A 15,096-nucleotide genomic window follows, 5' to 3' on the forward strand; every position below is an offset into this window, starting at 1 on the left:
AGTGGGAACACTTCACATTTTATCTTCTGTTTTTTTTCAAAAATAATATACCTTGTTTTTTTCTTCACTATAATCTACCTTATTGCTAAGAGAGGTAGTGAAGTTTTTCTGTTCAATATGAAACACTATTTCAAGGTCGTTAAAATCCTAAATTAAATTTAATTGTGTTGAATACTTTAATGGATAAGACGTGAAGTCTTCGGGAGAGACACATGGGTGAGAATCCTGCTGTCTGCCTTAGGAAATCTGAGACCTTGCTTAATTTATTCAACCTCTCTAATCTTCAGTTTTTCTCCTCAATAAGGGAAGAAAAAATAACAGGGTAAATGTTTCAGGGGAGGTTGTGTGGACTCAGTGACAATACAAACCAATGTATATACAGCAATGTCATACAACATTATTATTTTTATCATCATCATCATCATCATCATCATCATTTTCATCCTCCTCTTCCTCTTCACAATATTAGCAAGGTGGTAATAAGCTAGCCATTAATGTAAAATATTATTGTTTTAAATTCCTGGTTTATTACAAAATACTTTTTAAAATATGTTGACAAGTGAGAGATGAAAACTAAAAACAGAAAATTGGGGAAAACTTGGTTTGCAGTCTGTGTGCTACCCTCTATTGACTAAATGATGCTAAGATGAATTTGCTGGTGTGAAATGATGCCAGGTAACAATATACAGAGGGGTGATCAGAAGCCAGGGACAAAAAGAAGCAACAGTTAACCTGTTTTATAGACAAAGTTGACAGCAGTATCATAACCAGGAGGGCAGCAGCAATTAAATACTGGACTACGTGGTTCAGAAGGGAAGTTCAGAAAAATCTGGAAATGGCAACTTGGTAGAAGATCTCATAGGTGTGGACAAGGGAACTATTCAAATAACATAAAAAATAAGATGCGCACATTTATACTCTGAGGTGACAATGCATTCATTTTAGTGGCCGTATTATTGTTCATACTTTTAGGTGGTCTCCTCATTAAGGAGACGGGAGAGGTGAAAGAATGCTTCTTTTTCTAATGTCTCGGAGCACCCAGCATTTCACACAGATAGAAGAGTAAGGCACAATGAAAAGTATCGGAGATGTCAGAATTGAAACATAATACATAAAAATAGTAAATAAGAAAGAAACATGGAGGAAATGAAGAGATATTGTTTTTCAAAGTCATCTCACTACTATGAGGGTATTTCTGAAAAGAAAGAAGTCCAATTTGAAGTCCATATCATCTTGTGGTCTATAGTACAGAGTTGCTGATACACTTACACACTCCTCCCCTACTGTAACTTAGGTCTAGAAATTATAAAGGAAATCCCAGCCAAGGAGCTGGATCTTTGGAAATGATGTATGGGTATGGCTGAAAAGAGACAGGGATTAAAATATAACTGTACAAGTTTACTGTAGTTCATTAGGGAGGCTGGAAGACATGCTCCAAAAATAAATACATACTGAATTCTAAGCATCATAGAACATATTGAGAAGATTTCAAAGTTTCTCTCTAACAATTCTTCCTTTAAGTTTCATACTGTTTGAAAATTTCATACATGGATATAATATGTTTTAATTAATACCACCATCTCCCATTTTCTCTACTCAAACTCCTCCTATACCTTCAATCACCTTTCCTTCCCAATATTAAGCATTTATAAAACAGAGTAACAGAGTTCATTTGTAATATATATATATATATATATATATATATATATATATATATGGGTATAGGATGATCTACCATAACAAGTGTCCTCATCAGGAGTCTTCACATTTTATAGTCAATCTACAAATTGGAATATAGACCCTATTACTTTATATCATTTGAGCCAGATGTCATATTTCTCTTAATCTCACTCCCCTGTTTTGTTCTGTTCTCTATTTTCACATATTTATGTTTTTAAAGATTACACATATAAATCTCACCATTCAATATTTTTCTGCATATGGTTTATTTCACTTAGTATAATGTCCTTGAGTCTCATCTTGATTGTGGGCAATGACAGTCCCTTTATGGATATTCTAAATAAAACACACTTATCAAACTTAAATGCTAATATCCACATGAAATGTTAGACTTTGTGGGTCTGGGTTACCACACTCAAGATGATTTTTTTCTAGCTCCATCCACTTACCAACAAATTTCACTTTTCTTTTAACAGTTGAATAACATTCCATTATGTAAATGCACTATATTTTCAGTAACCATTCATTTGTTGATGGACATCTAAGCTGCTTCCAATTCCTGGCTTTTATGAACACAGATGAGAAAGTATCTCTGTAGAAAGATGTGCTGTCCTTTTGGCATATGCCCAAGAGTAGTATAGCTGGATCTTGTGGTAAAACAGCTTATAATCTTTGAAAAAAGAAAATGCTACACCTATTACACCTATTCCTATAGTGGCTGTACCACTTTACAATTCAACTAGCAATGAATAAGTTGCTCTCTCATCCTCATTGAAGAAGCTTCATCTTTCAGGAGATGTTAATTAAGATACAGACCCATAACTGGACACTGTGTAGAAAATAATTAAGGTATTTAGGAGTACTCAGTCACAAATGGAATATTTTTAATCACACCTCTTCCTTCAAGGGTCAAGGATCTATGTGGAAAAGGAGGCACAAAGATTTTAAGAGTCAGGGATGGTAGATGAATTCAAGGAAACAGCATTTTCCAAACAGTAGAGGAGATGCCCATATGAACTCACAGAGACTGTGATACCATCCTAAGAACTGCAAATGCTCAAGCAAGACAAAAAACCCATCACAGAGACAGGGAAATGGGTACAAAGGCCCACCGCTAACTAAGAAGCTATTTGCAGCTGACACCAGCTGGAAGAAAGAAAATCTGTTTTCTTCAATGAAGTGACACTAGATATATAAACCACATTCCATGGTGGGCCTTATAATGAGAAGTAGTATAACATGAAATAGATTCCATGTTCTTTTGTGTATGATTTTTTTTTCTGATTTATTTTTTAAAGAGAGAATAATAACAAAATTTTCTGATTAGGGAGAGGTGAATGACCAGAGAGGAGGTACAGCAGAGGAAAATATGATTAAAATGTATTGTATGAAATTCTCAAAATGAAAACATACTAAAAAGAAAATGACAGCACATTATTCATTTTTAGGGATTAATAATATATCATTGTATACCACCATGATATTTTCTTTTATCAATTTTCCATAAATTGATAATAGTTTTGTTTCATTATTTGGCTATTCTTAATAGTAATGTACTGAACATAGGACTGCATATGTTTCTGTGACATAGTAACTTAAGTTTCCATTCAAAAACTTGTTTTTGAATCAAGTTATTCTGTTTTTAACTTTGTCTATGCACAGGTATTTGTTATTCTAAGGGTGTTTTCTGTTAGGCCCACATCGTGAATGATAGAGACTTTCTTGAGAGTACTTGAATACATAATGTCAATTAGATAATGAGTTAGGATACATTAATTACCACACAAAATCCTAATAGTACATTTTGGATAATCCTTGTTCTTCTTAAAGAGAATGGCATCTGCCCAGCCAGTATGAAACATTTTCTCTATGCCTTATTTAATAACCTAAACAAGTGCTTCTCAACCTAGGAGTCACAACCCATTTGGGGCTTGAATGATCCTTTCACAGGGGTCACCTAAGACTATCGGAATATATATTTACATTGTGATTCATAACATTAGCAAAATTAAAGTTATGAAGTAGCAACAAAATAATTTTATGGGAGTTCACTACAAAATGAGGAACTGTATTAAAGGTTTGTAGCATTAGAGAGGTTGAGAACCACTGGTCTATAAAGATATGTTGAAATCTTTCCTGTTCTACCACAGTATCCAAAAACAGAATTACAATGAATTCTATCAACTTACAGAGATATAAACATTATGTATACATATAAGTGTATGTATATGCAAAAAATTATGCACATAAATAACCAGACTCCTAATGATTCTAGCACACTTATGCATTGCATTAGAAAAGGAAAATTATTCTACCAAAACCTTTGGATTTCCTTTCATAGTTAAACAAAATGACAAGTTTCAAAGAGCTAAAATGGATTGACTTTGGCACAACAAAAAAATAACAGTAGGTGTAATATACTATTGCAAACCACAGCTTTGCTCTGAATACTTTGTTAATTAAAAGGTGTTGGCTTTAAGAAGGAACTCTTATTTTTTCCAAACTGTTTGAAGAACATTTCTCTAGTCTAAAATTTTAATTGGTTTTAGGTATACATGATAGGCATACTATCAGCTTTGCATAGAGCTATAAAGGGTCCACTAAATCTTTCAAACACACACACACACACACACACACACACACACACACACTAGAATAATTCCTTTGAAGTGTTCACACACAATTTTCCCACAATTCACAGGTCTCCTTTGGTTGATAAAAATACAAAAAGAGCACAGTCTATTTAGAACTTTGTTATATGAACATGTTTCTTTCCTTCCATTTTATGTTTAAAAATCAGGAAACTTAGTGATAGGTGACTGAATACATACTAGCATACTAGTTGCTATGTGAAGTATATGTATAAAGTGCTATTATATACTGCTTTGATTTCACCATTGCATGGCTATGGAAGGTGGAATTGATATGCATGGTCAAAATGCTTTGGTGACTTGGTAGGTGGCTCAGTGGCTAAGGATACTTGCTACCAACCCTGAAAACCCAAGTTTGTCCCGGAAACGCACAAGGTGGAAATAGAGAACTAATTCTAACAAGTTTGACTTTCACATATATGATATAGTATGTATACACCCCAATCACCATCCACTCTACCTTAGCAAAAAAGGAAATAAATAGTACTAAGGGACATAAGAAAAATGTTACTACCATTGAATTAAATAGAAGAAAACAACACAAATCATTTTCTTTCCTAATATTTAAAAGGATGTCACTTGGCATATTGAAATACATAACAATTCAAGAGTACTGAATATCAAAATTAAAAATCATTTCTGGAGTCCAAGAAAGAAAACCAAATTTCCTGTAAGTGAGGTAGAAACTCAATTCTCTGTATCTGTAGTCTGTACATAAAATTAGAAATGAATGGGTTACCACAAGAAAAGAAAATGTCAAGAAATACACAAGGAGGAAGATTCATACAGTCATTTAAATTTTACAAATAAATCTGAAGATCTGAAGAAAACAATTTCAGTAAAAATCCTCCAACATGGAAGTATAGCCAGAACCAACTTCTACACTGCCCAGCACAGAAGATGAAGGGAGTAAAGTTAAGTAAAGCCAGAGATACTGATGAAAAGTGATCATCAAATCCCAAGTGGTATCAGAATAAAATCAACTAAAGAATGCATGCATATCTCATTATAGGATATAAAGGCTACCCCCCAAATAAAACCTGGGCATGGCAAAAATGATTTTAATTAAAAATTCAGTGTAAATGAGGTTTGCACTTGATTGAGCAAGCTACATTTTAATCCTGAGAATTATTAACATGAAAACAAGCACTTTAAGGCTGTTACACATCAAATAGTATCCCCTACCAAGAGTCAAATCTCCAGATAAGCTACTTGGTATAAATGTTAGTAATCTTTAACAAAATCCACAGTGTATAACATGTAATAAGCTTTCAACAACCATTTTTGTTACATGGATTAGAAAGATAAGCAAGGTATTAAGTATAATGTATATTTATTCCTATAAATATATATGTGTCTAGAATTTTATCATGGTCTTAATCTAGAGTTCATAAGGAAGAACGATTATCTGCAATGTAGATCAAACAATTGTAAATAGTTTAAAATATAGATTCACTTGGACTAAATTAAAACTTTGAATTATTTAAAAATGATGCCATTTTCTGTACTGGTTGCTTACTTTGTCCTCCTTGTATGAACTCCAAAGCCACAACAAAATGTGATTTAAAATATAAAATAATTGTGGTTCTTTTACTGTGTGGAAATAGTTAAATGTACATGCACTATTGGTATTTTCTCAAAACATTAAATTTGGACATAACATATAATCTAGAAATTCTAAATATATTCAAAAGACCTGAAAATAGAACATTGTACAAAGATTAATTATAACATTATTCATGATAGCCTAGAACTGAAGATACTAAAATGTCTACTGAAGGCTAAATGAAATAAATAGATGAGATATGTATATAGCAATATATTATATGCAGATACACTGTGATATTATTAATCTTTATAGGGAGCCTATTGATATTATACAACATGAGTATATCCTGAATTATCCAGAGATATGTTAAAGAACAAGGTAGGTATCATTAACAATATTATCCTATATACCTAAAAAGTGTTAAGATGGTGAATATTAATAATTTATTTTTCTTTTAATTGTATTCATGATTGTGTTTCTGTGTGTTGGTATATGCATGTGTGTGCAGTCCTGCCAGATGGGTATGTCAGAATCTTTGGAGGTGGTTAGAGACCCTTGTGAATGGCCCTATTTGGGTGCTAAGAATTGAACTTGGATCCTCTGCAAGAGAATTGCATAATCTTTCTGAGCCATCTCTTCAAGCCCCAATGGTTAATTTTATGTCACATATTTAACCATAAAGAATTTAGGGATGAGAAAAGAAGGTTTTTCCCCCTCTCTGTTTGTAGGAGAAAGATTTAAAAAAAATCTTTGAATACTGTAACAAACACCATCACAATCTTTCTGCTATAGTGAGGTCAAATGAAAAATGGCTTTGCTTTTTAGTGGTTTTTAGCAGTATTTTGTATCCCTCTGAAATCCATTGTGAAGCTATCAGAATCTTCCAATAACTCTCTGTGGCATTAATGAACATTCCACAGATCATAAGAATGAGGGTGTGCGTGCATGCATGCATCTTTCAAGCCTACTCCTATTGTAAAAGGTTTATTCTTATTTTTGCTTAGGGGTTCATGCAGGTGTATAGGAGGTAAGCGTGTTTGAGTGCAGTTGTCCATGGAGGCCTAAATAGGCCATAGGATCCCTGGAGCTGAAGCTGGTGTTGGAGCCGGAGTTAGAGGACTTTGTAAGCTGCCCAAATTTGGTGCTGTGAAATGAATTTAGTCTATGCAAGGGTAGTACCGGCTCTTGATTGCTGAGTGATCTTTCCAGCCCTGGAAGACTACCCCTGATTGCAGCATGAATACAAGTGCCATATTACTTGCCCATGTTTGAGAAACCTCAGAAGAATCAGGCTAACTCTATAGAGATAGCTTCCAAATTACTGAGACCTTGACAGAAACACGATGCTGATTGTTGATCCACATCTTGGTATGCCCAGTATTGCCTCTCTGAATTCCTTTGGGGCTAACGTATTAAGAGGGATACTCAAATAGACATGCAGGAAGCTTGTCTAAGACACTGTACCTTTTGTTTATATACCTGATCATCTCTGATATATAATCCTAGAATAATAATGCTAGCAATTAATTACTTCCTAGTATAACCTGTATCTAATTCAGTTGAGTGGTGTGGAAAATTTTTCAAGAGTACACACAGACTTAATTTCATGTATTATTTAAGGTTTATAAAGCAGTTGTATAATTCTTACATATACATGAATTTCAATTTACTATTTCAGGTGCTCTTTCCTAAGTGAATTCATTGCACAACCTGCAGGCAAAATATCAGAGTTTGACAAATTCATGTACTAAAGCCATGGACATAATGACACTGGAAAATAACTCCTCTGTTTTACTGGTTTGAAGAGATTTTGTTGGGCTAAGTTTGTCTTTTAGTGTTCTGCATCAGTTCACACTTCATGTACTGCAGGAATGGAATACACACCAGCTGATGCAGTGGAACCAGGTAAATAAAAATAAACTTATATTTTCATTTAACTTGTTGAAATGCATATCATGTCCTCAGTGAATATCAGTGAGACAATAGAAACCAAAAGGAAAGATAGAAATTAAGGTAAAATTTAAATAGCCAAAAGTTTTTGTTACAAACTAAAAGAAATTAATAATATTATCATGTTAGTTTCTTTAAAGTATGCCCATGAAGCTGTGCTGGTGTGGAGTTACTTAATTCTGAACTTACTTTTGCTAAGTAAAAATCCTTTTGAATCAAGGCTAATGATAGTTCCTGTATTTTTTGAAGCATGAAATTATACGTAAACCCTTATTTGGCTGACACTTTTTCCATAGTGCCACTGATTTACGTAAAAGATACATTTAAATGCTCTTAAATTTGAAAGGATGTATAGTGTAGTTTGAAATATGATCTTTTCTAGATAATGATTTCAGAATATCTGAGAGGAACTTTAAGTAGAAGTCTGATACATTTAGTCAAAAGTATAGTTTAAGCATTATATTTCCTTTCTGATTTTCCATTAAGATATTTTCTTTCCTAATTAACCATTGGAAGTTGACCACCAAATTCACCTACTTCTAATATAATGTGATCTAATCTCTCTATTCACATTTCCTACTTTGGTTGTATATGAACACACACACACACACACAGAGAGAGAGAGAGAGAGAGAGAGAGAGAGAGAGAGAGAGAGAGAGAGAGAGAGAGAGAGAGAATTCACAGGTGAAGTGAATCCTGAAGGAATTGTTCTTCTGTCTAATAAAACAATTTGTTTTTTGATTGGGTAATTCATTTTGTAAGTTTACAATCATTATTGATAGATATATAAGGATAAGCATGAGCCTTCATTCAGTAGCTGTTCTGAGCAGAGACAGGTACCCACAGCTAAGCACTGAACCATACTCCTGGAATCCAGTTGTGGAGAGGGAGGAGGGATGAACAAATGAGCAAAGATGGTGCTAGAGAAACCTGCAGAAAGAGTTGACCTGACCTATTGTGAGCATGGAGACCCTAGTCATAAAGCTGGGGAAAAAACATTGGACCGAAACAAGCCCTCTGAATGTGGATGCCAGCTAGGAGGCCAAGGCAGTCTATGGGACCTCTAACAGTGGAGTCAGTGTTTATTGGTAGAGCACAAATGGACTTTGGGAGTCCATTCCCTATGGAGGATACTATTGCAGCCCAGATACAACAAGGAGGACCTAGGCCCTCCCCCAAATGATATGACAGACTTTGAAGGTCCCCTGTGGAGGGTTTATTATCCCTGGGGAGGAGCTGGGGGATGTGTTGGGGGTGGTGGTGGGGAACATGGAAGGATTGGAGGACAAAGGAATGGGGGATGAATATGTAAATATGAGTAGTAATTAAAGAATCTAAATAAATAAAAGAAACACAAACAAAAAATGTAAGGATTACTATTTCCTTTGGTTATCTGCTTTCTGGTTGTTGAGTTTATACTTTGTTTCCCTGTCTTCTGATGCTGCATTCATTTATGGTTTGCTTTTTATCATCTTCATGTCTCCTGAAGAATTTTTCTTAATGGACCTTATAAGAAAACTGTATATTTATAAAAGGCTATTTTAGCTGATAATAACACAACATTAATAACACATACAAACTCTATATTTCCACAGAGCATTTTATGTCCCTAATACCAAAATTTGTACTTTGTGATAAATTCTGTCCTTTAAGAAATTAACACCATTTTAGCTCTTTTAAAAATAAATTATAGAAAATTCTCATTTAAAGAAAATATTTCTTTTCTTTATTGTCTCTATTTCAGTTTTCAGGTCCATACCAGGCTGGTGAAATCCACAGGAACAGCTGCCTGAACAAGGCAGAACTCTTGGTTCCCAGACTGATAGCTGGGAAACCAGCATGGGACTGATACAGACCCCCTGAATGTGGGTGTCAGTGAGGGGACCTTGGAAATCTATGGGGCCTCTTGTAGTGGATCAGTACTTATCCCTAGCATAGGAATGTACTTTAGGAGCCCATCTCACATGGAGGGATACTCCCTGAGCCTAGACACAAGATGGTTGGCTTAGGCCCCATCCCAAAGAATATGACAGACTTTGAAGCCCCCCTATGGAAGGCCTGACCCTCCCTGAGGAGCAGAAAGTGTATGGGATAGGTAGGGTATTAGGTGGGGGGGAGGGGAGGAGTGGAGGGAGAGGGACCTGGGATTGACATGTAAAATAATTTTCTTTCTAATAAAAAGGAATAAAAGAAAATATTTCTTGAAAATGTATTTTTAAATGAAGATTATATGTAAGATTCAGGAAGTGAAACTATATGTAAAATTCAGACACCCTAACAAATTTAATCACATGGCCTATAGTATAAAACTATACTTTTTCATTAAGAAAAAAGTAATAATTCTTATAATTGACATTTCCTTTATGTTGAGATACATATTTAAGAATTGAAAATAAATATTTCCCTAATGTTAAAATTTCCAAATGCTTTAATCTGTTATTTTAAAATTGAAACAATGTAAATCATATACATTTTTTCACTAAATAATATGTTACAAAATTTGGAGCTTATTTCACATATGCAAGCCATGTGAAAAAGTGATCCCAAATTATCAAAATATTTAAAAAAACAAAAAGAATGTGAATTAAATACTGTTGATAAATACAACCAATAAACATGGGTGGGAAATACGATTTCACTTAGTTTGGAAGATTTTCATCATTTAAAAATATTGTCAAGTAAGTGCTGAAATGTCAAATTATTTTCTTAATACCCTCAGCACCAAGAAAGCAAGACACAAAGCAAAGAACAGAGCCCTGGCCCATATCTTCCTCTTTCAGCATTCAGAGAACAATTTTTCATGTTGGTTGTCTTCTACCATGGGAATTTAAGCCCTAATGCTTATAGGCATTTGCTTTAATGAATTTAGCAATATTGACAAACCAGTCTTTCCTATTTTTTATGACCAAACATGTAGGCCTATAAAACACTTATTCAAGACAAAAGTTAGCCCAAATGATTTCTTTTCTTTAGTCTTATGGAACAAACCCTTATATGATTGATTATAATAATAAATATTATTTTCTACTGATCCAGGTGCAAATTTCTAGATTTTGGAACAATTTGTTCCAAATGCAATGTTTATTGTTAAAATGTTGTCACTTCAAAACATTTTAATTCTTATATTGATTTTTTCATATAATTCAATAAATCCTTGATACTCTTAATCTGTATTCCTATGCATATTTGCAAATGAGAAAGGGTACTTTTATCTTCAGCAGCTTGCTTAAGAGTTAAGGAATTTAAGAGCTACAGAAATGTTCTAGTGGTTAAGAACACTCAGTGTTCTTCCAGGGAACCCAGATTGAGTTCTTAGTACCCACGTGGTAGCTTCAGTTGTAAGGTATCTGATAGCCTCTTCTGGTCTTTGTAGGCACTACAGGCACATAGCGCACATATATAAATGCAAGCAAAACACTCATACACCTAAACAATATTAAGAAGTTTAGTGATGTACAGTATTTTTTCAGTATTTGGGATTAGTACTAGACATGCTGTGTTTTGCAACTACTCAACCACTCAGTATGGTAGGTGTTACTAACTGTGGGAAATAGACATGATGAGACTCAAGAAGGTTTTGTATGTTATTTCCTATGAGATACTTAGCTTAAAACAATGTTCTAATACTTCCTTAGATTAGGCACCAAGACTGATTTTTATATAGGGTATTAAATAATATAAGTAATTTTCATTAGAGGAAAATTTTCAAAGTATAATAGAAATTTATAATAAATTTTGTAATTACATAGAAATTTATTTACATTAAAATATTTTCAATAAATTTTAGAGCTTTTACATTGTGACAGTGACCACCTGTATTTAAGAAAACAGCTTTCCTTCAATACTGTCATTTAAAATTATAAATTATTGAAGGATCTATGTTCACTTGTTAAGAGGGAAATGAATATTATGTTACTGACATATTTCTTAATTTTATTTCCAAGGCTTTTATAAGAAATATATAATCAAACTATCTTTATTTCTGTTTAACTGTGACCATTCTGGGTAACTAAATTGTAGGTAATTCAGCATTATACAGGCACAGAGGAATGCTCACTCTTTATGATTAAATGTTGAGGAAGTTACATAGTAATATGAGATCCAAAAGCTTCTGGTTGAAAGAAAAAATAACACTATATTATTTGGGACTGTAATACAGTTGGATCAGTCTAGAGTAAGACAAGAGTGAGAGAAATGTTGTTAAAATTCACTGAAGGTTATAGTATGTGTCTAAATTCTTGAGCACCATTAATAAAGATCACTTTAGTTGCACTTTCTACTCTATTCAAATCTTTTCTGTAAGATAAACTACTTCAAAACTCAAGATTCAATAGTAATAGACTATTATTGCTGAGTTGCCATGAAACATTCCTCGGGCTGTGATTGGGATGATTGAGAAGACCACTAAAGCCTGAAAAGTGGATGTGACCAGGTAAAGACTTGGCTGTTTGCCATGATAAGAAATAATTTGATATCAGTAATAAACCACATTCAAATAATCTTTTAATCGTTTGGGTGCTTTGTCTAAATCTTCTAGTTATGCTTCAGTGATTAAATTATTAAGAACCTCTGATATAGCTGTTTTGTAATTTAGATGGGAGGAAAGCGATTTTGGAATCATTTCCATTATTCATGGTTTCTTGTTTTTCAAAATTAAACTTAGAGGATGTTGAGATAATCCCTTTGTATTAGGACTGCAGAAATTGAGAATCGTCTCCAAAGCAGAAAAAGCAGGTTGAATGTATCATTTTCAGTGACAATATTCTAATGCATTAGCTCCTTTTACACTCTCACATGAGCTATATGTAGTCAAATAAATGCTGTCAATCCAATGGTTTAAAAATGGCTACAGGATGCTACCATCCTCCAAATACAGCCATGAGATATGGTAAAAATCAAAGTTCAAAAGAAGACTGGACATTAATTTAGAAAGAATCTCCTAAGGTGATTGATAAACACACACACTCTCTCTGTCTCTGTGTCTCTCTGTGTCTCTGTGTCTCTCTGTGTCTATCTGTCTCTGTCTCTGTCTCTCTGCCTGTCTCTCTCTCTCTCTCTCTCTCTCTCTCTCTCTCTCTCTCTCTCTTTCTCTCTCTCACACACACACAAGGATATATATCCTTTATTATCTAGACTATAAATAGCATGTAGAGTATACTGGAAGAAGTCCAGGTACACTGCCAATTTCCAATACTTTCTTGGCATCTATCCATCATATACCCAGCCCTCCACCCTCCTAGTCACCATACCCCACCCCCCACCTGGAACAAAGATTCTTAGCTCTACTAGAGACCTCACAGTCTGTGAGAAGGCCAAGTCACCATATCCTAGCCCTCTTCTTAGGCAGAGACTTTTACCACATTTGAGACCATAAAGACCTGGAGAATTTCAGGTAGTCTGTCTTCTTGTCAAACTACCCCATTATCTCACTATTTGAATCCCCCCACCATATCCCCTAGTCCCACATCGTCCTAGTTGCCTTTTCCCAGCTTCTAACTTGGGAGGACTCTTTATGAGAGAATAAGGGACTAGAAGAAGAACTGGTAGACTTACTGCCCACCAGAGTCCCCCAATCTCACCATCTATGCATCCATCAACATTATCATGAGTCCTACACCCTCCTAGCTGCCTTTTCCATGCTTCCAACTGGGGTGGAGACTCCCTGCTCTATGAGAGATCCTACAGACTGGAAGAAGTACAGGCCACACAGACCAGAAGACCATACAGAAATCAGAAACCAAAGAACAGACTACTCATCCAACCAAAACAAACTCAGAAATCAGTACCTAGACCTTTAATTACCTCAAACCCAGATATCTAGAGGCTAACCTAAGAACACAGCAAACAACAGCCAAGACAGTGTGTAACCATAATAATCCAAATATCCTACTATATTAAGACGAGAGAGAGAGAGAGAGAGAGAGAGAGAGAGAGAGAGAGAGAGAGAGATCTTAAAACCAACCTTATTATGATGATTTCAGTCCGTAAGGAAGAAATGAATAGATCCCTGAAGGAAATTCAGAAAAACACAAACAAACAATTGGAGAAAATGAATAAATTCATTAAAGAAAGAAAGGAAACAGTTGAAGGAAATGAAGAATACTATTCAAGAACAAGAAAATGGAAATAGAATCAATAAGAAAACACAAACTGAGGGAAATCTGGAAATGAAAAATTTAAGAACATGAGTAGGAACCACAGGCACAAGTATCACCAAAAAATTACAAGAGATGTAAGAGATACTCTCAGGCATTGAAGAGAAAATGTTAGAAATAGATACACCAGTCAAAGAAAATGTTAACTCTAAAACATTCCTGACACAAAACATTCAGGAAATGTGGAACACTATGAAAAGACCAAACCTAAGAATAATGGGAATAGAAGGAAAGAATCCTAGTTCAATGGCACAGAAAAATATATTTAACAAAATCATGGAAGAAAATTTTTCCAACCTATAGAAGGAGATGCCTATAAAATTACAAGAAGCTTACAGAATATCAAATAAATGAGACCAGAAAAGGAAGTCCCATGGCCATATAATAATCAAAACTCTAAATATTCAGAACAAAGAAAAAATACTAAGTGCTACAAGGGGGAAAATAGCAAGAAACATATAAAGGCGGACACATTAAAATTACACTGGACTTCTCAATGAAGATTTTAAAAACTATAAGTGCCTCTAATGATGTGTTGCAGACTCTAAGAGACCACAGAGGCCAACCCAGAGAACTATACCCAGAAAAACAGTCAATCCCAATAGCTGGAGAGAATAAGATATTCCATAATAATGTCAAATCTACACAGTATCTATCCACAAATCCAGCTCTACAGAAGGTGCTAGAAAGAAAACTGCAATACATGAAAATACAGGAAATAATATCACACCAGCAAAACCTAAAAAGGAAAACAGTTGCCCCAACACACAATCACCACCAAAATAACAAAATAAGAGGAATTAACAATCATTGGCCACTGATATCCTTTAATATCAATGGACTCAATTCCTCCATAAAAAAGACACAGGCTAACAGAGTAGATGTGAAAATAGGATACATCATTCTGCTGCATACAAGAAACAAACATCAATATCAAAGATAGGCATAACCTCAGAGTTAAGGGTTGGAAAAAGCTTTTCCAAGAAAATTGGGGGGGCTGGGGAGATGGCTCAGAAGTTAAGAGCACTGGCTGCTCTTCCAAAGGACCTGAGTTCAATTCCAGCAACCACATGGTGGCTCACAACCATCTGTAATAAGATCTGGTGCCCTC

At 34.5% G+C, this 15,096-nt stretch overlaps 1 protein-coding gene across 3 annotated transcripts in view; it reads right to left on the minus strand.

Moving 5' to 3' along the window:
* The window catches only part of Dmd (dystrophin), a 1,637,847-nt gene that overhangs the window by 647,341 nt on the left and 975,410 nt on the right, over nt 1-15,096 (minus strand). The gene's annotated exons all lie outside the window — the stretch shown is intronic.

This window comes from Cricetulus griseus, chromosome X (genome assembly GCF_003668045.3).
Source record: "Cricetulus griseus strain 17A/GY chromosome X, alternate assembly CriGri-PICRH-1.0, whole genome shotgun sequence".
Classification (NCBI taxonomy): Eukaryota; Metazoa; Chordata; class Mammalia; order Rodentia; family Cricetidae; genus Cricetulus; species Cricetulus griseus.